General features: G+C 42.9%; 1 long non-coding RNA gene across 2 annotated transcripts in view; it reads left to right on the forward strand.

Annotated features, from left to right (window-relative positions):
* The window catches only part of LOC120614372 (uncharacterized), a 120,269-nt gene that overhangs the window by 35,982 nt on the left and 56,933 nt on the right, over window positions 1-27,354 (forward strand). For both annotated transcript variants that reach the window (XR_005655944.1, XR_005655947.1), the window contains exon 2: window positions 2,236-2,308. This is a non-coding gene — a long non-coding RNA (uncharacterized LOC120614372). The remainder of the gene's footprint in view (window positions 1-2,235; window positions 2,309-27,354) is intronic.

The following is a 27,354-nucleotide window of genomic DNA, read 5'->3' on the forward strand; positions in this document are numbered from 1 at the left end:
TAGTGACACTTTGAGTTAATTTGTAGAACACCCAGCTGGTATGGGAGAATTACTTGGTGTGGGAAAGAACCCGCCTCCCCGCAATATTGGAATCGGAGTGAAGAATTTTACCATTAACAAAGGTGGCCACCTGGGCCAGTTTTGGGCAGACTTGTGGAGGGTGAGTTTTGGTCTTCAGTTTGCCTGTCTCACACTCTCCTCTTTCTGTAATCTTGTTCTCTCTTCTCTGCTCACCCTGAAAACCTATTCTCAGGTTTGGATCTGACCTCAGTCATTGGTAATTTAGTTTGAGTACAAGCCACGTTTGCTGACCAGACTGCATGCACCTGAGGAAGGAGCTGTGTCCATATTTCTCTGTAGCCACACGCTTCTCCCAGTTCGGATTCCTGCAGTAACGTGCCACTTGGATTTTTAAGTGGCATGGTACTAAAAAGTGTTGGTTTTGGCACCACAGATGACGGTTTGAGCCTGCAACTTGCTAGCTGTGTAACCCTGGGCAAGTCGTGACACTTCTTGACACCTCAGTTTTCTCATACAAAATCGGCTTGATGATTTTTAACCTCATATAGTTGTGAAGACAGTAAGTTAACGCACGAAAAGGGCTTAAGTCAACACTTTACCTGGGATGTAGAGAGCGCTCAGTGAATGGCACTTGTTGCTGTTATTAAACTTCGTTTCCTGCTATGGAAGGGGAGGTTTTATCCGTGAGCCGTTGGGAGGCTTCCTGGCAGAGTCTCTCCCCTGAGGCGCAGCTGCCAACTCCAACAGAGCCCGTTCCAAGCAGCCTGGAACTCACCTCCGATGTCTCCAGAAATGTCCCCCGAGAGACACATGCTTATGCTTTCCAACGGGCTCACTGACATTGGTGCTGAAACTGCCTTGAGGACTTCCGAAATCTTTCAGGGAGTTTAATACCTGGTGAACGCCTCAAGCCTATTTTAATTGAATTATTTCACTCATTGTCAGGCTTAAGGAGCACCCTCCAGGGTCTCAGCTCGGACTGAACGCACTGAAAAATATCAAATCGTGTAAATGCCATAATCCCCAAGGGAGGTATAAATAGAGTGCCCTCGGCTGCCCTTTTGTTTCCCTACGTTGGTTAATAAGCTACTGTTACAGCATCTGCTTTTCCTTTTCCTCCCTTGTATGCTCTTTAGCTGCCTTTGTAAGAAAGAGAATAAAACCCAGAATATAACAAGATATTGGAGAAGAATTTACCATCTTAATTTTCAGGGCTAGAAGGAATTTCAGCATTACCTGATTTGCATGACTTACCTGGTGTGGGGTAGCAGTCTAGAGTAGGAGAGGGTTCGGCCAGTGGCACAGAACTTCAGCTCCAATGAGCTCAGCTTGAAAAAGATGCACTCTTGGTCCTGGACAGGTATTGGGAGCCACAGTGAAATGTGGCCTGGGGCGGGCGCTCATGTGAGCAGGCCAGGGCAGAAGTTAAAGGTGGCCCACTGGACTCAGGCTTCCAGGAATTGAATCTTAGTCTACCTCGCACCATCTGCCTCAGCAGGTTAGGTAACACTGTGGGGGCTTCAGTTTCTTTACCCCAAACTAGGGATAATCATAGTACCTACCTCAGTGCTGCCAGACAGACTACAGTTCACTAGAAAGCTTACTATTCCACCTGAGACATAGTTAAGTGCTCAATAAATTTTAGCTCATATTGTCACTGAAGAATTTTTTAAAAGGCTCTTATTGGGATGGCAATGAGAGCCCTCCGTCTTAGAGCTTTACGGCAGTGGTTGTGTGCTCTCCATAATGAGTGAATTTCTGGCCCTGTAAAAAGAAAGTCCTGGAGCTCTTTTATTTAAGAGCAGATCTGTCTTCTAATGAGAGTAGAAGGGCAGGTGTCAAAGGCTCGGCTCCCTTAGAGAGGACCAGAAATGATGCTATCCAATCCTTTGACAGGATCAAATCCAAAATGAATTTAAGTGCTTAAAAAATGTGGGAGCTCAGTGAAAGGGAGGTGCTAGTAACAATATAAAACTAACATTTCAAGTATATTAACATTCATTATCTCATTTGATCCTCAGGATTATATATGAATATATATATTCTATGGATATTATGTAGTAGGCCATCAATAACTTGGATAAACAAATGAATAGTTGGATAGGCATTATCATCCCACTTGAATGAGGAAATAGGGACTCAGCCTTTGCTATGTAACCACCCCAGAGCTTGCAAGCTTAAAGCAACAACGACTCATTCCTTATGCTTTTGTAGGTTGGCAAAGTGCCTCTGCTGGTTTTGCCTGGACTCAAAATGCTGGATGCTGGCGGGTCAGTTGGATTGGAAGGTACGAGAGGGTCTCACTTGTATAATTGCCCTTCGATGCTAGATGTGGGCTGTGCCTTGCTTTTTCCTCACATAGCTTCTCCCATAGGCTAGATTAGCTTCCATACATGGCGGTCTCGGGGAAGCATCCCAAGGTGGTGGAGAGAGAAGCTGCAAGGCTTTAGAAATTGTGCAGTGTTGCTCCCACATTCTTTTGGTCAAAGCAAGTCCCAAGATCAGCTACAATTCAAAGGTTGAATAAGCTTTCCTGTTGAAGAGAGAAGCTGTGAAGAATTTGTAGCTATATTTAATTTATTAGGAGATCAGCGCATGTAATCTTTTACTAGCACTTGGCCAAAGTCCCAGAGCCCATAAAATTCAGGGCCATAACTTGAACTTGGGTCCTATGACTCTAGGACTTGTGACCTTTTTTCTGTAGCAAGACCACCTTCACTGCAAGAATAAACTTAGCTCAGAAATGAAGCACAGGGATGAAGCACAATGTATTTTCTGTACTTAGACATCGTGGGACATTGGGCACCTGATGTGTCTCTTGAATAATGTCATAATCTCAAGACACTGTGGTTTGGACATAACATAGTTCTTTATTTGTATACGAATATATGCACTACATATAAATTAATGTAATTCAGTATAGACTTTTAAAATGAGAACCTAGCAGAATGGTTTTCCCTCCCAGGAGAACCATTGTGCCCATGCGTGGTTTAATTTAAGAGAGATCTGTTTAGGTTTCATCCTCTCAACTGTTCACAGAAATCCAGGGCTAGGAAAATAAAATGGCGAGGTTTGAGTAAAGGTCACGTGGTTCTCAAGCATTTGGCTGAGGCTTGAGAAGATGAAACAAGAAAGGCTGAAAGCAAAAAGGTTAAATTTCGAGTCATCAGGGGCTCCTTTAAAACCTTAGAACAGAACAGCCTGTTGAATGTAGAACCGGCAGGAGAATCTGCCCAAATATATTTCCAAACCATAGTGTAGTGATATTTTGTGAGCCTAGGAGAAAGTGATTTTCAGAACGACTTGCAGATTTTCAATGCTCGTGATGGTGACGTTTAGAATTTGACTGCGACCTGAAGATGTACTTAATGACACTAAAAATGGTCTCCCAGGGGAGAGAGTAGTAAAGAAGCAGTGTTTGGCCTCCCTTTCTTGCCAGCTGAGGAGGAGGGGAGTCACCGACTCACTGCATCTGCCGTAGAGGAGGAGGTGGGCGGCTCTGCAGGAGGAAGGGCGGGTGCTGGGACACTGCTTAGCGGCTGTGGGGAAGGGCTGCTGGAGTGTGGAGGGCACCTTTGGGGAGAAGGAGGTGTGGATGGCCAGGGAGGATTTTTTAGGAAGTTCAGTTTTGTTCTGTAGTCGCGGTGTAATTCCCCTTTGGTGCATCTTCAAGACGCCTTTTCTAAAGACTCCGTTACTCTTTGAGGCTTTTGGAGAACGATTTGTGTTTATTTCGAATATGACTTCACAGAGAATGGCCATGAAGGCAGGAGCTAGTCTTATTTTGGGTTATGCCGGTTTCTTCCTAATCTTCTATTTTCTAGGAGATTTTAACCTTTCCAACCAAGATTCTTTTTCAGTTGAATGGGAATTTTACCAATCCTACAGATTTTAATTTTATTTCCTAATTCATTTTGTTGTTAGGGCATTTCATTAGTGGTGAGTTCTAGGGTTTGTCTACAAGGCTCCCGGTGAAAAGTGTTTCCTGGGCCAGTAGTGAGACATGAAGACATCGCTGACTCAAGAGCAGGCGTTTTGAGGTCTCAGCACAGGCTGCTTTGAGCTGTGTGTCAAAATGCTGGCCTGCTTCCCCTAGCACAATTTTGCAAGTAATGTGGAAACCATGGTGGTGCCCCAGAGCCATTCTGACATTGGCGCTAGCGGGCATGAAAGTCATGGCTATTTGTATTCCTTGGTGTATCTAGACAAGCTCTGTTACTCATGTTAGAGTCCATTGTCATGGTCATTTCCCACCTCCTGCCCTTTCCTGCTCTTTTTGTGGCTGTAGGAAAGGGCATATTTGGAATAGGCTGAGAAAATAAGGGACTTCCCTGGAATAGTAGTCAAAGTCATAAGGATGATAATGAGAGCTTAGCTATGCATGCACATGCATGTATAGGTTCATTGACTCTTTCAACCTTAGGATGTAAGAGTATCTAAATTTTGCAGAGGCTGAGAGAAATTAAAAAAGACATTGCTGACCCAAGAGCAGGTTTTTTGTGGAAACCATGGTGGTGTCCCAGAGCCACTCTGACAGTGGAGCTAGCAGACATCAAAGTCATGGCTATTTGTATTCCTTGGTGTATCTAGACAAGCTCTGTCAGCGATGTGTCAAGAAATTGCACAGCTATCAAATGGCAGCGCTGACATGTGAACCCACATCTCTTGGCATAAGCTCTGAACCCTCCTGCAACTGTGTCCTCCTAAACAGGAGCCACGAGGTCTGGGTTCTAATCGGAGCTGATTTCTCTTGTGCAAGTCTGTCCCCTGCCCAGATGCCATTTCTTTCATGCAGAAGTGAAACTTGGACTTAATCTCTAAAGTCCAATCCAGCTGTATGATTTTGTGATCCAAGTATTTACTCACACTTCCTATGTGTTAGCATGCTCATCTTCTGATACGAAGGAAGGCCTTCCTGCCTTCTGGGTGGGTGACGGAATGGGTCATACCTAACAGGAGAGAGAAATACAAGAGTAAATAAGATTATAATGCGACCGTCAGAAGTGATGCTGAAAATACTTAATAACTTATTTGGTAATAGAAACCAAAATATAAAATAATATCAAACTAAATCTTAAAATGCCTTTTAGTTTATATACTATGTATTTCTGAAAACTGGCAAGTGGTATAAGTTATAGTGCATTTCATTGGCCAAATTATTCTAATTTCTAAATTACTTTTTGAGTTTTAGAGGTTTTTTTCCAGCTTTGAGATATAATCGACAAATAACTGCATACGTTTAAGATGTACAAGGTGTTGATATGCTTGTACAGCGTGAAATGATTGGTGCCATGTTTCCCATCAGCTCCATCACAAATGGTAAAGAAATTACCATTTTTTTTTTTTTTTGTGGCGGTGAGAATATTTAAGATTTTTCTTAGCAACTTTTAAATATATAAAAAAGTATTATTAACTATAAGCATTCCGCTGTACAGTAGATCCCCAGAAATTATCTTATAACCTGAAGTTTATACTCTTAGACCAACACCTCCTCTTTTTCCTCATCTCCAGCCCCTGGTAACTCCATTCTAGTCTGTTTCTGTGAGTTCAGCTTTCTTTGATTCTACATATAAGTGATTTCACACTATTTGTCTTTCTCTGACTTATTTCACTTAGTAAAATGCCCTCAAAATCCATCCATTTTGTACAAGTGACAGGAAGTCCTTTCTCATGACTAAATACTATTCCATTGTATGAATACACCACGTCTTCATCCATTTGTCTTTTGATGGACGCTTAGATTGTTTCCATATCTTGGCTATTGTGAATAATACTGCAGTGACCATGTGAATGCAGGTATTTCTCAGTAGTCATTCTGACATTCTATTTTCATTTCCTTTGGATCTGCACCCAGAGGTGGGATTGCTGAATCACAGGACAGTTCTATTTTTAGTGTACAAGGGTTCCCTTTTCCTCACAGCATTGACGACACCTGTTATCTCCTGTCTTTTTGATGACAGCCATTATAACGGATGTAAAGTGATATCTCATTGTGGTTTTGATTTGCATTTCCTTGATCAGTGATGTTGAGCACCTTTCATATACCTGTTGGCCATTTATATATCTTCTTTGGAAAAATGTCTGTTTAGTTCCACTGCACATTTTTTAACTGGATTGTTTTTGCCATTGAGTTGTATGAGTTCTTTATATATTTTAGATAGTAAGTTCTTATTGGATACATAATTTGCACATTTTTTTTCTCCCATTCTTTAGATTGCCTTTTTATTTGTTGATGCTGGGCAGATTTTTAAATTTGATGTAGTCTCATTTATTTGTCTTCACTTTCTTTCATCAATGTTTTCTAGTTTTTGATGTATAGATCTTTCACCTCTTTGCTGAAATTTATTCCTAAGTAGTTAGTTTTTTTGATGATATTGTAAATGTAATGGTTTCTTAATTTCTCTTTCCGATAGTTTGTTATTAGTGTATAGAAATGCGGCTGATTTTTTTATATTTTATATATTGCAACTTAACTGAATTTGTTTCTTCTAACCATTTTTTTGGCAGTCTTTAAAGTTTTCTATATATAATATGTCCTCTGCAAATAGAGACACTTTTATTTCTTCCTTTCCTATTTTGATGCCTTTTATTTCTATTTCTTGCATAATTGCTCTGGCTAGGACTTCCAGTACTATGTTGAAAGGGAGTGGTGAGAGTGGGCATCTTTGTTCCTAGTATTAGAGGAAAAACTTTCAACTTTTTACATTAAGTATGATGTTATCTGTGGTCATGTCATTCATGGCTTTATCATGTCAAAATACATCCTCTCCTTGCCCAGTTTCTTGATAGTTTTTATCATAAATGGATGTCAAATTTAGTCAAATCCTTGTTCTGTATCTATTGAGAATCACATGATTCTTATTCTTCGTTTTGTTGATGTGATGTATCACATTGATTTTGTGTATATTGAACCATTTTTGCTCCTTGCATCCTTGGAACAAATCCTACTTGATTATAATGTACGATCCTTTTAATGTATAATCGAATTTGGTTTGCAAATATTTTGTTGAGGATTCTTACATCTATGTCCATCAGAAATGTGAGCCTATAATTTTCTTTCTTGCAGTGTTTTTTTGTCTGGTTTTGGTATGAGGGTAATGCTGGCTTTGGAAAATGGGTTTGGAAGTGTTCTCTTCTGAGTTAGATTTTGTCGATGTGTTCTTTCAATGCAGCTGCCATTGGCTGAATGATGCCTGTCTGAAACATGATTTAAAATGAGGCATTGCCTCAAAGCCTTTCAATGAATCTCTCAATAAATGGATAGTAATTAGGGCCCTGGAGCTCTGTACTTTGTTCTAAAAGGAAGGCCATCAGGAGTACTGCCCATGAATTTGGGATTGGTACATAGCTGGATACCAACTGTATTTATATGGCCTTGATGCTGAAGGCAGACAGAGGAACTGGCTCACAATACTGCTTGCCTCGATGCCCTCCAGTGCTGGGCCCCTGCAGGTAGGTAGGTGGGGCTGCACAACCTTCACCATCACTGTTGCTCATCACACAGCTGCAAGAGGCTGCCCACACCCACACAGGCACTGCTCTCAGGCCCCGTTACTTGCCCCTGTGGCTATAGCTAGGCAAGGTTATTAGGTGACTTATAGTCTCAATATGTAGAGAATTCCTCTTTACCAGCTACCCTGGAAGTGTTTCAGCCTTCTAACAATTGACGTGATGTTGTAGATTGAAACACTCCGTCTCTCTACAATATGACCCGGCAGTGCACCCATAGAGTGGCAGGAATATATTTCCCCACTCCACTGATGTTGCGCTTGTCCATGTGACTTGTTTTAGCTAATGGAATGTAGGCCGAATTAACAGTTTGCCAGTCTTTCTGAGAAGTGCATGCTTCAGATTGCCATTCCCCATCAGACTGAGCCTAGAGTGAGACAGATGGGTTAAATGGAAACCGACCTGAAGCTGGAGCCAAATGTAGCTGGCCTAACACCTGTAACAAACTACAGTCCTGTGAGCAAGAAAATAAATGCTTGCTATTACCAACTGAGGTTTGGAATGTTTTGTTATGCAGAAGTATTGTAGTCATTGCTGTCTGATACACAGGGCCAACGTGGTGCATACAAATACAAGTAAATGCTGAGAAGAGATAACGAAAGATTTCTTGTTAACAGTTGTTATTTTGACTGCCTGAGAAAGTATCAGGGAGGAGGTAGAGATGAGAGAGGCAAGAGCAAAGATTCAGGGGCAGAGATGTTCAAAGGCTACAAAGGAACAACGATGGAGACTGGCTTATTTGGAGGAACAAATAAAGCTCCAGCACCCAGGGTGAGGCCTCCAGGATTTTTGACATGTACTTTCTTTTTTCTTTCCAACTGAGGCTTGCAAATTCTCTCCTGTGAACTCTCTCATGTCACTGTTGGGCTGTCCTTGGGTCTGGCCCAGGAGAACAATTTCGCAAAATATATCAAAGCATTAAATGTGCACATTGTTTTCCTTTCACTCAGCTACTCCTCTTTAAGAATGTATCCCAAGGGAATAATTGAGCAGGTGAGAAAGTATAAAAAGTTTTTTCCTTTTTTTATAATTTTGAAAAACCGGATATCCAGCAATAGAGAATATTGAATAGCTTAGCTGTCCAACAATTGAGAATTACTTAGACAAATTGATACATATATTCAATGAAGTACTATACTGCCTTGAAAATTAAATTGTAAAAGAGTATTTATTGACAAGTAAAGTTTTTTTTTTAATAACATAAATGAGGTTATGAACCATATGCAGCTGACCCTTGAATAACATAGGTTTAAACTGTATGGGTCTACTTATATGCAATTTTTTTCAATAAATTCTATAAATGTATTTTCCTTATGATTTTCTTAATAGTGTTTCTTTTCTCTAGCTTTATTGTAAGAATACAGTATGTAATATACAAAACATACATTAAGAATACAGTATATAAATTATATAATTGTACTAACCAATGTTATCCCAATAAACTTAAAAGAAAAAAAATAAAAAAACTGGATTACTCTTAAAAAGAAGAATACAATATATAACACATATACAAAATATGTGTTAATAGATTATTTGTTATTGGTAAGGCTTCTAGTCAACACTAGGCTGTTAGTTAAATTTGGGTGAGTCAAAAGTTATACATGGATTTTTGACTGCACAGGGGGTTGGCACCACTAACTCCTGCTTTGTTCAAGGGTCAACTGTATTTTTCATGTGAATATGGGTACAGTCTTCATTGTGTGTGTGTTTATGGGATTTTGGTTACAAAATATTGCCACACCTACATCATTGGAGACAACTTCACTTATTAGGATCTCTCGGGGAGTGTACTTTATGTCTTTAAAAGAAATATTTGGTTGGGGATGGGGTATGAATCCTGAATAATAAGAAAAATCCTAAGTAACAAAAAATGGTAACTTTCTCTGGATAGTAAAGGAGTGTTTTGGAGGGAGGCAAGATCCAACAAGGCTGGACATTGAGTATGAGAAGGGGAGAGAAATTTTGTTCTTCCTCGGCCCCACTCCACCCTTTTCTTCCTCGACTTTCCCCTTCCCCTGCCCCCAAGTACAGCCTAGGGAGGATTTTGACAGAACAGAGATTTAATGAGGGGACATAGAAGTGGCTTCTGTGGCGTGTGTGATGTAAACTAACTCTGCCATCTTCTGAGATTTGCAGTCTCATCTGTGTGTTTTGTGACTGTGGCCTCTTCGAGAGAGCTTGAAGTGAAGGGAACAGCTCACAGTGTGGAAGAATATACTTATAGTATTGGCAGTGATTATTTTGGGCAATAGGAATTTGACTTCTTTTGTTTCTTTGTGGTCTAAATAAAATATATTAATTTATATATTAAAAAAAAGAAACTCTTCGTGTTGCTTGGGTAAACTCAGAAAAATAGATTAGCCTCTTTGGTGTCTTACCTTGAGACAGACAGGATGTCCAAAGGGCATTGCCTCCGTCCGTATAGGGCAGGGATAGGTGGCTGGCTTCAGCCTTAGTCCTCACATCAGTTGCCATAGGTGTGGGTGCCTTTCAGCTGCCATTGTGGGAGAATCTGTTCATGATGCTCTGATAAGTCTGGAATTTGGGGATTTGGATCTATGTCAGATTCATAGTTTTTAATTTTTTATTCTGCAATGCTACCTTGGAGAGGAGAAAGCCGAAACCTAACATATTAAAATTTTACAAACTTTATTTCATTTATTTCTCACAACAGACCTTATTTAACGTTTGAGAAAACAGATTCAGAGAGGTTAATGACCTGCAGAAAGTCACACAGTAAATCTGAGTCATCCAAAATCAATGCGATGCTAAAGTTTTTCTGTTTTTGCTTTTCTTTTTAACTCCATGGGGCCAGAGATGAAAATTTAAAGAATCTGGTTGCAGCTATTTAACCTATGGGATAAAAAGTAGTTTTACTTATGGAAAATATCTACTGGCCACATTTTTTTTCTTCTGAGCAAGAAATAAGAAAGAGAAAAAAGCTTCAGCTTGAGAGTATGAAGCTAGCAATTAGGATGGAAAAAAGGATCCTTGACAGTGATGTAACATTCCTTGGACACTGGAATTGGTTACTAAGTATTCATTTAATCAGACAGCTTTTGCCTAAAGGTGAGCTTATCTATAAACTGCCTGAGAGGTGACAGTGCAGACAAAATGATCTCCATATCCCCTCGAAAGCTGTGTTTGGCAAAGAGTATTCTGCGGCCACATGTATCAAAATTACCTGTGGTGTTCAATTGGGGATTTGCATTTTTAAGAAGTTTTCTTTATCGTTCATAGTCCAGTCAGAGCAACAGCCATGGAAGAGAAATTTAATGAAAGGAATCAGTTATCTGCTGTGGGGTAACAAAACACTCTAAAACTAGTAGCTTTAAGAATAACTATTATGGCTTATGAGTGTCCTTGGTCGGCTGGATTGTTCTTCTGGTCTTGACTGGGCTCCCTCCTGTGTCTGGTGTGTGTCAGATCAGCTGGGTGGCTCTGAATCTGGGGTCTGGCTGACTACTAGCCGGGGTACCTGGCTCTCTTCCATGAGGTCTTTCATGCTCCAGCGGGCTAGCCCAGGCTCATTCACATAGAAGCTCAGCAGAATTCCAAAAAGAGTCGAATTCTTTAAATTTTCATCACTGGCCCTAAAGGAAATCTTTAGGTGTAGAATCAGAACTGGCACAGTATTGCTGCTGTTACAATTTATTGGCCAAAGCAGGTCATCAGGCCAGCCCAGACTCAAGAGATGGGGAGAGAGACTCCAGCTTTTGATGGGAGAAGCTTTAGAGTCACATTGCAAAGGAGAATGGGTCGTCAGGAGAGATTAATTGGCACCATTTCGCCAGCAGTCCATCCCAGTGGTAACGGCGTTAGTGCTGGGGGAGTAAAAGGAAGGGGTGTGCTGACGACTAAACGGGAGCTTGGAGGTCACTGAGGAAGCTGCCCGCCTGGAGCCCACTCAGGAGGTGCTGGGCCGCTGAGGGAGGTTGGCCATGCTGCTGCCGGAATTGCTAAGTGGCACTGCTTCCGCTCATGCCAGAACCAGGACGACTTTTTTTCCTACTGCCAGTGACTCACAGTCGCTGGATCTAAGCAGAAGCCCCTGGCGATAGAATCTGGGAAATTCAGCCCACAGGCTCTAGGCCCGGCAGTATAGAGAAGGCATAGAAGGGCATAGTGCGGCTGCGAGACTGGAAAACAGCTGCCACGCCCCCGTGGCATGCTTATCACATGGAGGTTTTGAGACTCGATGTTCTAATATGCTGTGATCCTTGGGCAGTAGTTAAATATAAGCCCCATTCCAAAGGTGAACACTGGCTGAGTCAGCTGAGAACTGGTGAATCCCCAGGTAATTATTCTTGCTGGTTTTGGACTGTAACATGGCTGGAGATGAATGTGGACAAGATAATTAGTTTGGATGGGCAAGAAAGTCCCATTCATCAAAGGAAATTATCTGTCTGGAGAAGCAGTCAGTATAAAAATCTTGATGTTTGCCATTTGATTTGTTGCTTAGCCATCAGCGCAGAGTGTTTGCATGCAGGTGTACGTGAGTGGGGCATAGAGAGGCAGGCAATCAGAACGAAAAAGTGCAAGAATATTAATCAAATGAAGATGATTAGGCAAAAAGCCTGTTAAAAGTCTGTAAAAAGACACAACATTGGATTCTTTAATGAGAAGATGGAATTTACAAAAAGATTCTTAGAGAAATCTAGTAGCTTCCACTTAAAAGTCAGACCATGACTAAGTACCAAGCTGTGGAGACATCCAAAAAATCGGACAAGGGGCTGGAAAGCAGAAGAGAAGGTGACAAAGAGTATAGGGATGACTCTGCCACTGGGAGGTTTATAACAATTCCATACTGAACACCTCGGAAGCTTGATTATGGATCCCGATGGCATTTAAATATGCAATGGACTGATTTGGCACAGATGTGTTTTAAAAGTACACACTTTCCTTTAAGAACTGTTTAATAGTGATTTTTTATACCGGGATTAATCAATTAGTGTTTAAAATTGGTCTGCAGATGAGAAAAAAAAATCATATAATCTTAGCTCTTTAAGCCCCTCTGGAAGTCATCTACTCCTTTCCCTTCGTGTGCATATAATAAAACTGTGCCTGGATAGCCAAAGTGGCTGGTCTGAGGTTACACAGCTGATCAAAGACAAAATTAGGACTAGAACTCGAGTGGTACGGTGCCCAGTCACGTGGGTTTCTCTGCTCTTCAATGTAAGTTTTGTACTTTGTGTTTTGAGAGGCCAGGCCTGTAACTGAAAGTGTTTTCTAGGTAGCGTTTACTAGATCCATCAGAATCACCCATGGGTACTTTTTCAAAACAGATCTGCCTGGAGCTCACTCCATAACTTCAGAGGCAGAATTCTGGGTGGCAGAACAAAACCTTACGAGTGTGTATTTTCAGAAAATTTCCTTATATGTTTCCCATGTCCTGCCCCACTTTTCCCCTGCCCAACCCTGTGTAAGAACACGGGTTTTAGGCATTGATTGGCAGAAGAGAGCTTTCCAGATGTCCACACGCGTTCAGTTAGGGAAGGCTTTTGCCCGAAGCCCCTTGACTGTATTACTTCACGAGGGGCTCATTTGCTGTGCACCCTCAGAACTTTCTATGGGCCCATCCTTGGTGCTAAGTGTGACAACGATGAAGATGCAGCATTAGCCATTGTCAGGTTGACTCCTCCAAGTATCTGTAGTTCAGAAAATAGGATGATGTACAGTTCAGGCCACCTCAAGTATCAATCCCCAGGTACCAGGCTGTTGGTGTGTTTATCCAATGGGGAATGTAAGTTATAATCAGGGAGGGGGGGCAGGTCTAGGGATAAGTGAGCCCCTCTTGTCCAATGATGTATCTGCAGCTCCTAAAATAGTACCAGGCACATGGTAGATGCTCGGTAAATATTCGTTGATTGAAAGAAAGGGAGCTGCTTATTGGGTGCCAGCTTGAAATCGCTGTAGCCAACAGATCCTGAGTCACTAAGTGTCCTCTCTGCAGAAGTGTGGTTGGATCTGAGTGCAGCTGGGATTCATCTAGTAAAGCTCCACAGGACCTAATGTATAATGATAAATCATAACCCTCCAAGGTGCTCAGAATCAATTTCACACCTCATCTGTTATCATGAGCAAAATGCGTGAGAAAGTCCCTTCACCGTGGTGATACATTAGCTCACAAAAATGAAAATGCCCGAAGATCAGAAAAGGGAGCACTGTTGTAGTCTGTGGAACTTAATCAGCTGCCCAGACATTGATTGATTTCTGGGGATATTTACATTTGAGTCATCACATCCAGAATGTCTCAAGCAGAACCCAGTAGTATGGGCAGCATGCAAGCAATTTTAAAAGGTCATTTCTCATTATCTGTAGTCAGAAACTAAGTCTCTCTACGTAGAAATATTTTTAAAATAGAAAAATAAGAAAAACCTGAGGACAGGGTACTTGTAGAGCAATGATGGGCTGGGCCACCAGAATCCTAAGTGTCCATGACAGATATCATGGACTTATTGAAATGTGTTTTCTTCCTGCTGTGACTGTTGGAGGCTCATTTCTTTTCAGTCCAAGGCTCTAAGAAGCCACTGCCGGTTGATCTGAGTTGGCATGTTGGACTGAAACTCACTCACTGTCACTGATCTGAAATTTCTCTTTAACTATTATTTCTCTGGAAAGCTAATAATATAAGTAGGTAACAAGAGGATGAAGGGAAAAGCAAATGAAATACCATAGGTTTAGGAAGCGTCTTGAGCTAGCTGGTTCCCTCTCTTATTCTGGGCAGGGTAATATTCAAAGGCATGGACTAAAGATTTTTCCTCAGGGGCAGTGTTTCACCAACTGAGATTTTTGGAGACATTTGCATCAGAATCACCTTTGTGATAATGTAGGTGTTTGCACCTCAAGACTTATTGGATCAGGACCTCTGGGTTTGAAGCCAAGGCCACACTGCATTGGGACAGGGATCCCAGTGTGTCTTAGTCACTCTAAAGTTGGGAGAACCGCTGCCCTTGGGAGACCTGGGTTCTGGTCTCAGCTGGGCCATTTGAGTCGTACTTGGGCACACCCTTTACCTGAGCTTCAGTTTCCTTAAGGAGGAACAGTAAAGTCTGTGCTGGCCACCTCAGAACAGCCATGAAGCTCATTTGAGATAAAAGACACCTGAGAATGCTTTGAAAAGAAGTGTGCTGTGAACATGGAGTATATTGCTGTCCACCTGGTAAACTTGGTGAGGAGTTGGGGTGGCTTTTTACAGTTGAGTCTGACTTTATCAGGAATCAGGGATCTGATAAAAACCGTAATGACGTAGGAGTAAAACAAACCCTGTTGGAGAGACCAGAGCAATAGTTATCAACCATGTTACAAATTAGAATCACCTCGGGAAAACTTAAGACTGTGGGCATACCTCGTTTTATTGTGCGTCCCAGATGTTGTGGCTTTTAGAAACGGAAGGAGGTTATGATTCGCTTTATTGCGATACCTACTTTATTGCGGTGGTCTGGAAGTGAACCCGTGACATCGTTGAGGTATGCCTGCACTTAAGCGGGGACCCTATCCAAGAGAGAGGTACAGAGACTCCAGGGAGCAGGCTTGCAGGCTCCTGTGGGAGCCATTCTGGTTTCTAGCCTTCCCGAGGAATGGCTGATCTGTTTGTGTCTCAAGCCTATCGTTATACCCATATTCTCCCCAGCTCGTTTCCTTTTATTTAAGTTACTCATGCTCACATTTGTTGCTTACAACCAGAAAACCTTAACTAACACGTCATTAGCCGGTTAACGTCCAAAACTGGGGACCGTGGATGTCTTGATTTCATCGGGACCCTGAGTGACTAGCAGAGTTTCTGAGACATGGTAGAGGTTAAAAATGGGCTTAACAGATAAACTGAGAGCCACGCACGTGCTCATCTTAACTGGGACAGACTGAATCCAGGTTCCCTGGAAGCAAGGAGATAACGCATGTAAAGTTGCTGGCATTTGTGGACACTCCATGAATGATCGTGGTGGTGGCTTCGAACACTATGGAGACGCAACGGTGAGACTGAAAGGAGTTCACGGTAAATAAAATTTTATGAATAATGAATGAAAGAAAAATAAATTTTTATTGAAACTTAGCCACGCTCATTCATTTATGTATTCTCTATGCCAACTTTTGTGCTGTGATGGCAGAGTTAAGTAGCAGCCACAGAGACTGTACAGCCTGCAAGGGATGAGATATTTACTCTCCGGTTCTTGACAGAAAAAGTAAAGGTTTGGGGGAGCCCTGAGGACAGAAATCTCTGCAGAAACTTTACGGGGCTGGAGTGCTCACAGAAAGCGTTAGAGGAGATGTGACCCAGGCTGGTTTCTTAAAGGCTATGCGCCTAAATGGCAGACAGCTGCCTACATTCGGGAGCAGCATGCGCACAAGCATGCACACACAGGTGCAGGCCGTCTGTAGGGCTTTTTGGGCAACAGCGTATTGTTGAATGTGGCTGACATAGAATGTTGGGTTTGAGAACCACTGCCGTAGGTCTTAGGGTGCTACCGAAACGTTCTAAGCAGGTCAGTAATTTGAAGAATGAATACGGAATTTGATAGTTAGGAAGACAGGCTTTAGATTGGATGCGCTCAAGTTAAAATCCAGCTTTGCCTCATACTAGCTGTGTGTCCATTAGTGAATAATTTAATATCTCTGCGTCTCAGTTTCCTCTATGAAACAGGAATGATGATACTTTGTACAGATGATGTAAAGATTAAGTGAAGGGTTGTATGTGGAGCATTAGTATAGTGCCCGGAGTACTGTAAATGCTCAGGAAATGGTAGGGATGACTGCGGTCACTCTTATTCTCCTTCTCAACCCCAAGAACTTAGGAGTGCTCGATAGTTACGAATGTTAGAAAGGGATGCACAGTGGCCTGGGCTCCTATAGCTAGAGGCTGCATTGTCATCGTGACTTAGCATCGTCTTATACGCCTCTTCTTGAAAGCCTTCTGGAGAAGTTGCTGAGCGTGCTCTAAGCAAGCTGCTTTCCCTACAACCATCTCTAAGAGTCACAGAGTCCAAGGGTTCCCATTCAGGGTGTCCATATAGAACTCGCGTGTACATTCTTCATTTAAAATGCAAGAGAGAAGGTAGGGTTTTTTTGTGTGTGTGTGTTTTTTCAGAAAGTGCCACAAAGAACAAAAAAAACATCATATTACAGACACCAGTATTTCCTTGGTGCTTTTCGGCAGGTAGTTTCATTTGGGAGGGGGGGTCTTTTTAGTCATTTTTAACGTGAGCAATTCTCAACCCATACAACAATTCTCAACACACTGCAGGGATGCAGACAAATAACTAGGTAATCAGGGTTCAGCAGCCTCTGTCCTCTCCTAATGCACCTTTGAAGTAGGACTTGGACTTTCAATCCCTCTCAAGTAGATGCAGCCCCGAGGAGTGACCACAAGAAGTATTTAGCTAAAGATTGTACAGAGCTATTAGAGGAGCCTACCTTGTATGCTGTAGGGCAAAATCTCATATGAATCCCTTTATATGTCTTGTCCTTCTCCCTAAATAGTTCTTCCCTGAAGGCCACCTTTTGCATCCTTTTTTGAAATCACAAATCTCCAGTATTCAAAAAGACTCTCTTGCCCTGTGCTTGCTTAACTCCACTCAGCAAAACCCACCGTAATAAGGCATATGCCACTGATTTCCTTTTCCCCTCCCATGAATTAGGGTAGAGTCAATTAAAGCCTCCATTTTCTGTATCCCAGTGGAAGTAAAAAAGAGTACAGTTCGGCCAGTGGTGGCAGGTAGGGGGTACGAAATTCCAAATAGAAGGGTGCCGGGCCGTGGCTCTTGAGGGGTGGGCAAGGGAAAACGTGGGCCTTGCACACAGTGGGCTTTCCAGATGATCTGTCTGTCCTCTTTTGATGGTAGTATCTGAAAAAAATTCTTTTTCTTGGGCTAGTCAGCTTCCAAAATACTACTACTACTACTGCTGCTACTGCTACTGCTGCTGCTGCTACTACTACTACTACTACTACTACTACTACTACTACTACTTCTTTTCTGATCTGCTTTGGAGGGGACTGATATTCTAGTGGGATTTTTAGGAGACAGTGGAGGTAAACATGTCAGTTTACCATGTTTACCTGAAAGTCGAGCTGACGATCTTTTTATGTTTCAGACAAGTTCACTTTGCCATTGTTGCTTTAGGTTTGCCAAGCTTTCATTAACCAGAGTCATTGGATATCATGTTGGAAGACCCATGAAGATTTTAGGTTTCAGAATTTGGCTTTAGAAGATTTTCACCCAAGGAGGTTTTCCCTATTGTCAAAGCTTGTATGGATGAGGAATGTATCCATTCAAGAGAGAAAGGGCAGAAAGTCTTATCAATCTGGACCTATCAACCTGGACCGGGGGGCCTTCTATCAGCCTTCCACCAGGAAATCTGCCATAGAATATTGTTGGACTATGTCAGTTGTTAAAGAAAGCCTACAAATCCCCCAAGTTCATAGTTTTTAGGTTCCCTATGTACTCTGATTATGTATCTACAGTCATTGGTATCATCTCTGGGTGCCTTCTCTGCTTTGCTAGGATTCCATGTTAATCTGCTTCTGTCTCCCTCTCGTGTCTCTTTGGCCACTCAACATAATACAGCTGCTTCTGTACTATCATGTTGCGTTCCTTAGACCATTTCAGTTCTCACTTCATAGACTCTAGAGCTGTGAAGAATTCTATAGATTGAAAAGGATTTCCTTTAAATCTTAGGGGAAAGCGTGGTATGTGAAACAGGCTGGATGAGAGCTGCTATGGGTACTACAGGAAAGGGAATTTGACCATCTCTGTTCAGCTTACATTTCCCCACGGAGATGGTTTAGACACCACTGATCCTACTGAACTCATTTTGAACATGAGGGGCTGAGTCCCTGAGACAGCAAGTACTTTGCACAAGGTCATGCAGTGGATTAATCCAGGATCTGAATCAAAGCCTCCTTACACTTTGCCACTTTCCCTAGATCCTCAAATAATGATGCCTGAAGGGTGATTGCAGTGACCAAACAGTGGCTGCCTCCTGTTAGCCTGACCACCCCCTTTTCCAAAGCCTCACAACTCTTTGCTCCATCCAGTCTTATATGAAAAATCACAAATAATAATTCTTCCTGAAATGGCCTCCTTCCTGCCCCAGTATTTGTGTCCTGCTGGCTCGTTAATTTTATTTCGGGAGTCGGAGACCTAGTGACAACTGCTATCGTGCAGGGCTCCTTTGCTGGTTAATAAATGCTAATAAACCATAATCTGCAAGCCTAATAATCGCTGCTGCTAGAACCAAAATGCAAGGGCAAAGATTACTTTGATTTGAATAGGATTTGAAAAGGCTGAAAGAACAGACTTTGCGTGCGCAGTGGACATACCAGTTGAATATTAATTATAGTGGCACTGCTGGCTTGTGCGCGGAAGGTGCAATGGTTCAGCAGTGAGAGCTGGAGAGGGGCGACTGAATGCAGATGAGAGGCTTCTGCCTGGGGAATCCAAGAGCACGGCTTCAAACAGAGTCCAGGGAGCCTTGGGTGGTTTTCCTCAGCTCTCCTGGTGTTCAGAGAGGTCTTCCTGGTCTTCTAATTTGCTCTTTTTATTTGCTCCTCAGAATCTCCAGAATTACTTGGCCAGGAGCTATCTTAGGGGCAGGTTTAAATTAGCGGCTTGGGGATTCAGGAAGAGACAGAGAAGTAGGTGGGGGTTCCATAACCTCTTTGCCCCACTGATTATTTCCCACATTCCAGGAATGGAAAGCTCATGCTTACAGTGATCCAGATGCGTAATTACAACCAGTCTCTCTACGCAGTAGGTGTGTGTACGCACGCGCGCACACACACACACACACACACACACACACACACAGCATTAGTGGCGTGGCATGCGGGGTGGTATGGGTAGGGATAGAGGTTTGCTTATGGATTTGCTGAGCCATAGGCAAGAGATCATTCCCATATATCTCAACCTCTGGCAAAGTCTTGTGTGTACAGAACCATTTCCTACAGCTCTAACTGCTCAATAGATTGTGCAACTAATTGTTTCTTTCCACTTAAAATGGGAGCCTCCTGGTAGGCTGTATGTTTTGGTGCAATTATGTCAGCTCAGACCTGGGCTGAGACCATTTTAGCCACCTGAGGAGTGTGCTAATTGCCCTGAAGTACACTGCCTGGTGTGCGCCTCATCGCTGTAGTGATTTTAATGGAACTTCTAATTAAAAAATAAGGGCTGGATGCGTTCCTCCCACATCAGGGGTTCGGGCAGGGCCCCTTTGACATGGTAGTGTGAGCATGTCCATGCGGGAGCCAGCTGGGGCAGAAATTAACATGCCTCTGGTATGGCTGTCCACGAGGCACAGTGCAGACTGTTGGAGCAGTAATTAGAGCTCGGCCAATGTCAACATGTCTTCCAGGGTGGCCAGTCTTTCTCCCAGGTTCTGTGGCAGTGGTTGGAGGGTTACCTGTGGTGAAGCTGGGAGGAAAGGAGGTTGGAGAGTTTAAGTGACTAGAGGTACAGTCTGAGACCCCGAGGGAGTTGGCGAGATAGGAGCATTCTGGAAAAATCTCATGTCCTGCTGCTTCCCAAAGACCAGGCTGCCCTGGTCGTTAGTCACCGTGGGCTGGGACTCTGGCCTGGGTTTGGAATACTGGTCCGCCTCTTATTAACAGTGCGTCTTTGGGTAAGTTACTTAACTTTTCTGAGCCTCAGTTTGCTTATCTGTAAAATGAGATAAAAATACAATTGAAATTTGGATGATGTTTTGGTGGCGTCATGGACATAGAATTCAGGAATGTCTGTATCCCATGTGGACAGCCACTTCTCCCCTCTGCGGGCCTCCACTTCCCCATTCTCCTGGCAGGGGTGACTCAGCCTCCTGCAATTCATGTCTGCTCTCTGGGCCTTACATCCCCTCCCTCCTTCATTCGATCTTTTAAAACAGGATGGCTTGATTAGAAGCCTACCTGCATAAAGTTAAGCTGCCAGGATTTTTTTTAATTAAAAAAAAAATTTCAATACATTTGACATCTGATATTATGTTAGTTTTAGGTGTACAACATAGCGATTAGACATTTATGTGACTTATCAAATGATCACCCCGATAAGTCAAGTACCCATCTGACACCACACCTAGTTATTACAATATTATTGACTATACTCCCTATGCGGCACTTTATATGCCCATGACTGTTTTAATATCTGGCAATTTGTACTTCTTAATCCCTTCCCCTTTTTCACCTTACCCCCCTCCCTTCTGGCAACCATCAGTTTGTTCTCTGTACCTATGAGTTTGTTTCTGTTTTGTTTGTTCATTTATTTTGTTTAGATTCAATTGTCTACTGATGGACACGTAGGTTGCTTCTGTTTCTTGGCTATTGTAAATAATGCTGCAGTGAACATAAGGGTGCATATATCTTTTCAAATTAGTGTTTTGGATTTCTTTGGATAAATACCCAGAAGTGGAACTCCTCAGTCATGTGGTAGTTCTAGTTTTAATTTTTTGATGCACCTCCATACTGTTTTCCATAGTGGCTGCACCAATTGACAATCGCACCATAGTACACAAGGGTTCCCATTTCTCCACATCCTCTCCAACACTTGTTGTTTGTTGATTTATTGATGATAGGCATTCTGACATGTGAGGTGATATATCACTGTGATTTTAATTGGCATTTTCCTGATGATCAATGACATTAAGCATCTTTTCATATGTCTTTTGGCCATCTATATGTCCTCTTTGGAACAATGTCCATTCTGATCATCTGTCCATTTTTTAATTGGATTGTTTTTTTGGTGTTAAGTTGTATGAGTTCATTATGTTTTGGGTATTAACCCCTTATCGGATGTATCATTGTGAATCCCTTCCCCTATTCAGTAGGTTGTCTTTTCGTTTTGTTGGTTTCCTTTGCTGAGCAAACACTCTTTAGTTTGATGTAGTCCTGTTTGTTTTTTCTTCTGTTTCCCGTGCTCAAGGACACATATCTAAAAACATATTGCTGAGAGTGATTCCAAAGAGTTTATTGCCTATGCTTTCATCTAGGAGTTTTATGGTTTTGAATCTTACATTTAAGTGTTTAATGCATTATGAGTTTATTCTCGTATATGGTGTAAGAAAGTGACCCAATTTCATTCTCTTGCATGTGTCTGTCCAGCTTTCCCAACACCATTTATTGAAGAGATTGTTTTTACTCCATTGTATATTCTTGCTTCTTTTGTTATAGATTAATGGAATATCTAGGTGTGGGTTTATTTCTGGGTTCTCTATTCTGTTCCATTGATCTATATATGTTTTTATGTCAGTACCATCCTGTTTTGATTGCTATAGCTTTGTAGTATAGTTGATGTCAGGTTGTGTGATATCTCCAGCTTTGTACTTCATTCTCAAGACTGCTTTGGCTAGTCAGAGTCTTTTGGTCATTCCATATAAGTTCTAGGATTATTTGTTCTAGTTCTGTGAAAATTGCCATTGGTGTTTTGATAGGGATTTGCTTTACATATTTAGGTGCTCCTACGTTGGGTGCCAAGATGTTTCCAAGAGTTATGTCATCTCGTTGGACTGATCCCTTTATTGTTATGAAATACCCTTTTTTTTTATCTCTTGTTACAGTCCTTGTTTTAGAGTTCATTTTGTCTGATATAAGTATTGCTACCTAAGCTTTTTTTTTCTCGTTTACATGAAATAAGTTTTCCATCCCTTTACTTTCAGTCTATGTGTGTCTTTTGATCTGCAGTGGGTCTTTTGAAGGCAGAACATGTACAAGTCTTGTTTTTAATCTATTCAGCTGCCCTGTCTTTTGATTGGAGCATTAGTCCATTTACATTTAAAGTAATTATTGATGGGTATGTAGTTATTGCCATTTTAATTATTGTTTTCTGATTGTTTTTGTTCTGTTTCTTGTTCTCTTCTCTTGGTATGTTGATGACATTCTATAGTGTTGTGTTTGGATTCTTTTCTCTTTATTTCTTGTGTATCTCTTGTAGATTTTTGGTTTGTGGTTATCATGTGCTTCCTATATACCCAGCTATGTTTATAGCACTCTATTTTAAGTTGATGTTCTCTTAAATTCGAGCACATTCTAAAATCAGTATCATTTTTACTAATCCCTTCCATGTTTATGTTTTTGTCACCTTTTTTTTTTACTTCTTTTGTGTGTGTGTTTGTGTGTATCCCTTAATTTATTTTGGAATTATACATGATCTTTCTACTTTTGCCTTTTAATCTTTGCACTAGCTTTATAGTTGGTTGATCCACTGCTTTTATTATGTGTTTGCCTTTGTTGGTAAGAATTTTTCTTTCCTATATTTTCTTAGTCATATTTTTGATCTTTTCTTCTTAAGGAAGTCCCTTTAACATTTCTTGTAGGACTGGTTTAACATTGATGAACTCCTTTGTTTTTTTTCTTGTCTGGGAAACTCTTTATCTCTTCTTTGATTATAAATGATAGCCTTGCTGGGTAGAGTAATCTTAGTTGTAGGTCCTTCTTTTTATCACTTTGAATATTTCAAGTCAATCCTTTCTGGCCTGCAAAGCTTCTGTTGAGAAATCAACTGACAGTCTCCCTTGTATGTAACTAACTGCTTTTCTCTTGCTGCTTTTAAGATTCTCTCTTTGTCTTTAACCTCTGGCATTTAAATTATGATGTGTCTTGGTGTGGGCCTCTTTGGGTTCATCTTGTTTGAGACTCTGCACTTCTTGGACTTGTATGTCTATTTCCTTCTCCAGGTTTAGAGACTTTTTCAGATGTTATTTCTTCAAATAGGTTTCAATCCCTTGTTCTCTCTCTTCTTCTGCTACCCCTGTGATGCAGGTGTTGGTAAGTTTGACATTGTCCCAAAGGTCCCTTAAATTTTCCTCATTTTAAAAAATTCTTTATTTTTGCTGTTATAGTTGAATGTTTTCTGCTACCTTGCCTTCCAGGTTGCTAGTTCGATCCTCTGCTTCATCTAATTTGATGTTTTCCTCTAATATATTTTTAATTTCAGTTATTCTATTCATTTTTTGACTGGTTCTTTTTTATGTTTTACTATCTCTTTACGTTCTCACTGAGTTCATATATTTTCCCCCTATATCCTTCATAACTAGTGTTTTGAACTTGGTAGATTGCTTGCTTCCATTTTGCTTAGTTCTTTTTCTGGAGTTTTGTCTTGTTCTTTCATTTGAGACATGTTTGTCTCCTCATTTTGGCTGCCTCCCTGTGTTTGTTTCCATGTATTAGGAAGGTCTGCTATGGCTCCCAATCTTGGCAGAGTGTCCTTATGTATAGTAGGTGTCCTGCAAGGCCTAGTGGCACAATTTTCCCGTTCATCTGACCTGGGTGCCCCTGGAGTGTCCCTTGTGTGAGCTGTGTGTACCATCCTGTTGTAGTTGAGCCTTGATTGCTGTTGGCATGTCAGTGACTGGGACTGACCCTCAGGCTGACTGGCCGTGAAGGCTGGCCATGGCTATAGTGAACAAGCCATTATGAGGGTGCTGACCCCAGGGAATGGAAGTTGCTTTACCAAGGCTCTGGTGTGAGCACGTCTGCACTTTGATTTGTCATTTATGGAGCTGGTTGGGTGGTGCTCTGGTGTGGTCTGAAGGCAGCCACTGGGTATGTGGGTCTGGAGCATGTTAGGAGGGGTCCAGTGTAGGCCAAAGTCAGTTGCCACTTGTGCTGGGCCTGGAGGCACTTGGCAAATGCTACAGTGGGAACTGAGGCTGGCTGCCACTAGTGCCGGGCTTGGGGCCTTTTGATGGGCGTCATGAAGTGAGCTGAGGCCAGCTGCTATTCGTGATGCGTTTGTGGCCACTTAATTGAAACTGTTCCTAGCCAACACCAGCCGCGGCTTATGCCAGCCTTGGTACCACCTGATGGGAGATACAAGGCAAGTTGAGACCGGTCACCACTTGTGCTAGGCATGGGGCCACTTAGCAAGAGATACAAGGCATGCTGAGACCAGCCGCTGCTTGACTGGTGTTTGTGGACCTTTGAGAGATTTTAGGAAAGTCCACATGAGCCAACGTGGGCCACTTTTGTGGAAAAGCCACTGGAAGAAGCTCACTGCTCAGGGTTCTTGTACTCCCTTCTTGAAAGAGAACTCACTGTCCAACATACCTGTCTGTTATAAATGGGGAAAACAAATGCATGCTTTTCTTCACACTTTTGTCTTTTGCATCCAGTAAAAGGGACAAATGCTAATACACACACACATTGTGTGTGTGTGTGTGTGTGTGTGTGTGTAAAAGGTGGGTTGTCTAAAAGGCAGGATTGGAGCCTCAGAAACAGCAGTTATTGGTTGGGGCTTCACAGTTCATTTCCGCCTCTGTAGATGGAAGAAGACTCTGAGAGGTGACTTCTTACTGGTGTAGCCCCATCCTCACCTGCAGGCTGCCCTTTTGCAGACGTGATGATATGGGAGTTCTGGAAGGTTTCTGTAGTCAAACGGATCTATTGTGGCTCTCTTGCCATGTGGCTTGGATTTTAAAAATTTTATATTTTATGTTAATCCTCTCATTTCTTAATGTCTAAACAACCGTGGGAAAGATTGCAAGTTTATTTCTGGCTGATGAGATGATTGAAGAGCCCTCACTGAAGGGTGTCAGGAGACCCCATTTTAGTCTTAGCTATAATTCTATAAATTACTGGGTGACCCTGGGTTTGTCCACTTATGCCTTACCTGAGTTTTCTCATCTGCAGGAATATCTTTCACCTCATCTTGTGGGGACATAGGATAGCTGGGGACATAGGAAGGACTCATGACAGTGAAAAAACCCATCTTTTATCAAAATCCAGTCACATGTCTGGCAGCCAGCCTCCGTTTGCTGAACTGGGGTCTGAGGACAGGCTCTGAGGAGACCGCTGCCTCTAGGTGGTCTTGTTCCCTGAGGTGCCTGGGCTTACCCATCCCCTCTCATAGACTGAGGGTCAGGGGAGATGGTGGCAGTCTAAATAAAGGCGGAGGAGGGGCTGAGGGGCAGTGACAGCATGGATGGTGTGCTGGGGACTGCTCTTGGTGCTTTAAGTAGTGAGCAGTTTTTCTTTGGGGCGGGGTGGAGTTGGAGGTGTTACAGACTAAAGCTCCTCTCCCCCTGCTCCTTACACACCTCACCGCCATGTGCTGGGTACTGGGACAGCAGAGAACAGATCGCAGGGTCCTTCCCTCACGGGATCTTCCGGGGGGGGGGGTGTGTGTGTGGGGGGGGGGGGTGTGGGGTGTGTGTGTGTGTGTGGGGGGGTGTGTGGGTGTGTGTGTGTGTGTGTGTGTGTGTGTGTGTGTGTGTGTGTGGCAGCATGCCAGGCTCATCAGCACAAGTAGTAAATCGATTCACGAGGGTCATTCCTACACTGTAACCAGCCTCTCCAAATGGCCTTTAGAGCCACAGAATGTGAGAACCAGCCCAGTTCTCACCTTGAGCATTTGGGGAATCTGACTGAACCTCACTTTGAGGTTGAACTCTTGGGAGGGGTTTGTCACAGCAGAAACGGCTGTCAAAGCCAGACTTGAAGTCTGGCCTCCTGACCCCTGGCTTGGTTCCGCCTCCCCCGGTTCCCTGCTCTGGCTGCAGGAAGAGCCGTCAGGTGCAGCTGCTCCTCCACCGATGCTAGGTGGCACCAGCACGCCTTTGAACAGTAAGGCTCCTGTCTGAAAATGCTTGGATCCTCTTTGTGGGGTCCTGACGTTTGGGCTGGGCAGCACTCCCCAGAAGGCCTGCCTGCTCGGGGCACTGCCCCAGCTCCTGGTCCCCACCTTCACCAGTGTAGTCCAGCCTGGGTCCCATATACCCCCTTGGTTTTCGGATTACCTGGGAGAATGTACTCTTGTGTGATCAATTTTTCCTGGGGGCTCTCTGTGCAAAATGGAAGGTTCTGGCTGGGTGATCAGCTCAGGGGGAGACATTTGAGGGCAATGCAGGCACTAGTTCTGGTTCTCCTTAGGTGCTGTTACCGTCTTTCCTTCCTTAAGCTTTGTCTTACGGAAGACAAACCCTGCCGACACAGTGTGGGCTTTCCCCAGGTCACGTGGCCAGTCTGCGACGGGAGGGAGTTCAGGCTTGCTAAGCACTGCACTACTTGTCTCTCACGAGAAAGTCGAGAAGACAGGACCCTCTGTCGCTTGGTCCCTCCTCTCCCTCCAGCCCCATCTCATGGTTGTTAGTTAGCTCTGTGGCTAAGAGGAGTCCAGGCTCTGGTTTCAGACTTCTGGGATTAGAATGCCGCCTCCCCACTTGTTCGTGGTGCGACTGCCAAATTTATGTCACCTCTCTCTGCCTCAGTTTCTCCTTTTGTAAATGGGATGTGGTAGATTGCAAATGGCCTCAAATTTCTTTGTAGCTCCTCTCATTGAAGGTAGAGTGTACTTTCTCGACCCTCTTAAACCTGGGCTGGTCCTGTGCCTTGCTTCTCTAGAATGTTGTGGAAACAGTGGTGTGTGGCTTCTGAGTCGAGGCTTTGCAGTTTGCGCTGTCATTCCCAGAACACTGCGGCCACGCGACTCGGCTGGCTGGCATCCTTGAGGATGAGAGACCACTGGAGGAACATCCCAGCCGTCCAGCCTAAACGGCCCACTCACATGAATCACTGTGTTAACCTACTAAATTTTGGGAGTGATTTGTCGTGTCACCAAAGCTAAATGAAATAGGGGAGAATAATAGTACTTACCTCGTCGTTGCTGTGAGGTTCCCGTGATGTGCGTTGGTTAGGCCAGCACCTAGCGCACAGTAAGCTAATGGGGTTGTGACCAGTGACATCGTCACTGGGCACTTGCTCTTGCTCATCGGGTTTTAGTCACACTGACCTTTCTTTTTTAATTTTTTGAATATACCATAAGGTTTTTAGGGCTTCCCTACTTAATTCTGTCATGGTTATTACGGTCTCAGCTAAAACCTGTCCTTGGGGAGGCCCTGGCTGAG

The sequence above is a fragment of the Pteropus medius genome, unplaced genomic scaffold (genome assembly GCF_902729225.1).
Source record: "Pteropus medius unplaced genomic scaffold, Ma_sr-lr_union100, whole genome shotgun sequence".
In the NCBI taxonomy this organism is placed as follows: domain Eukaryota; kingdom Metazoa; phylum Chordata; class Mammalia; order Chiroptera; family Pteropodidae; genus Pteropus; species Pteropus medius.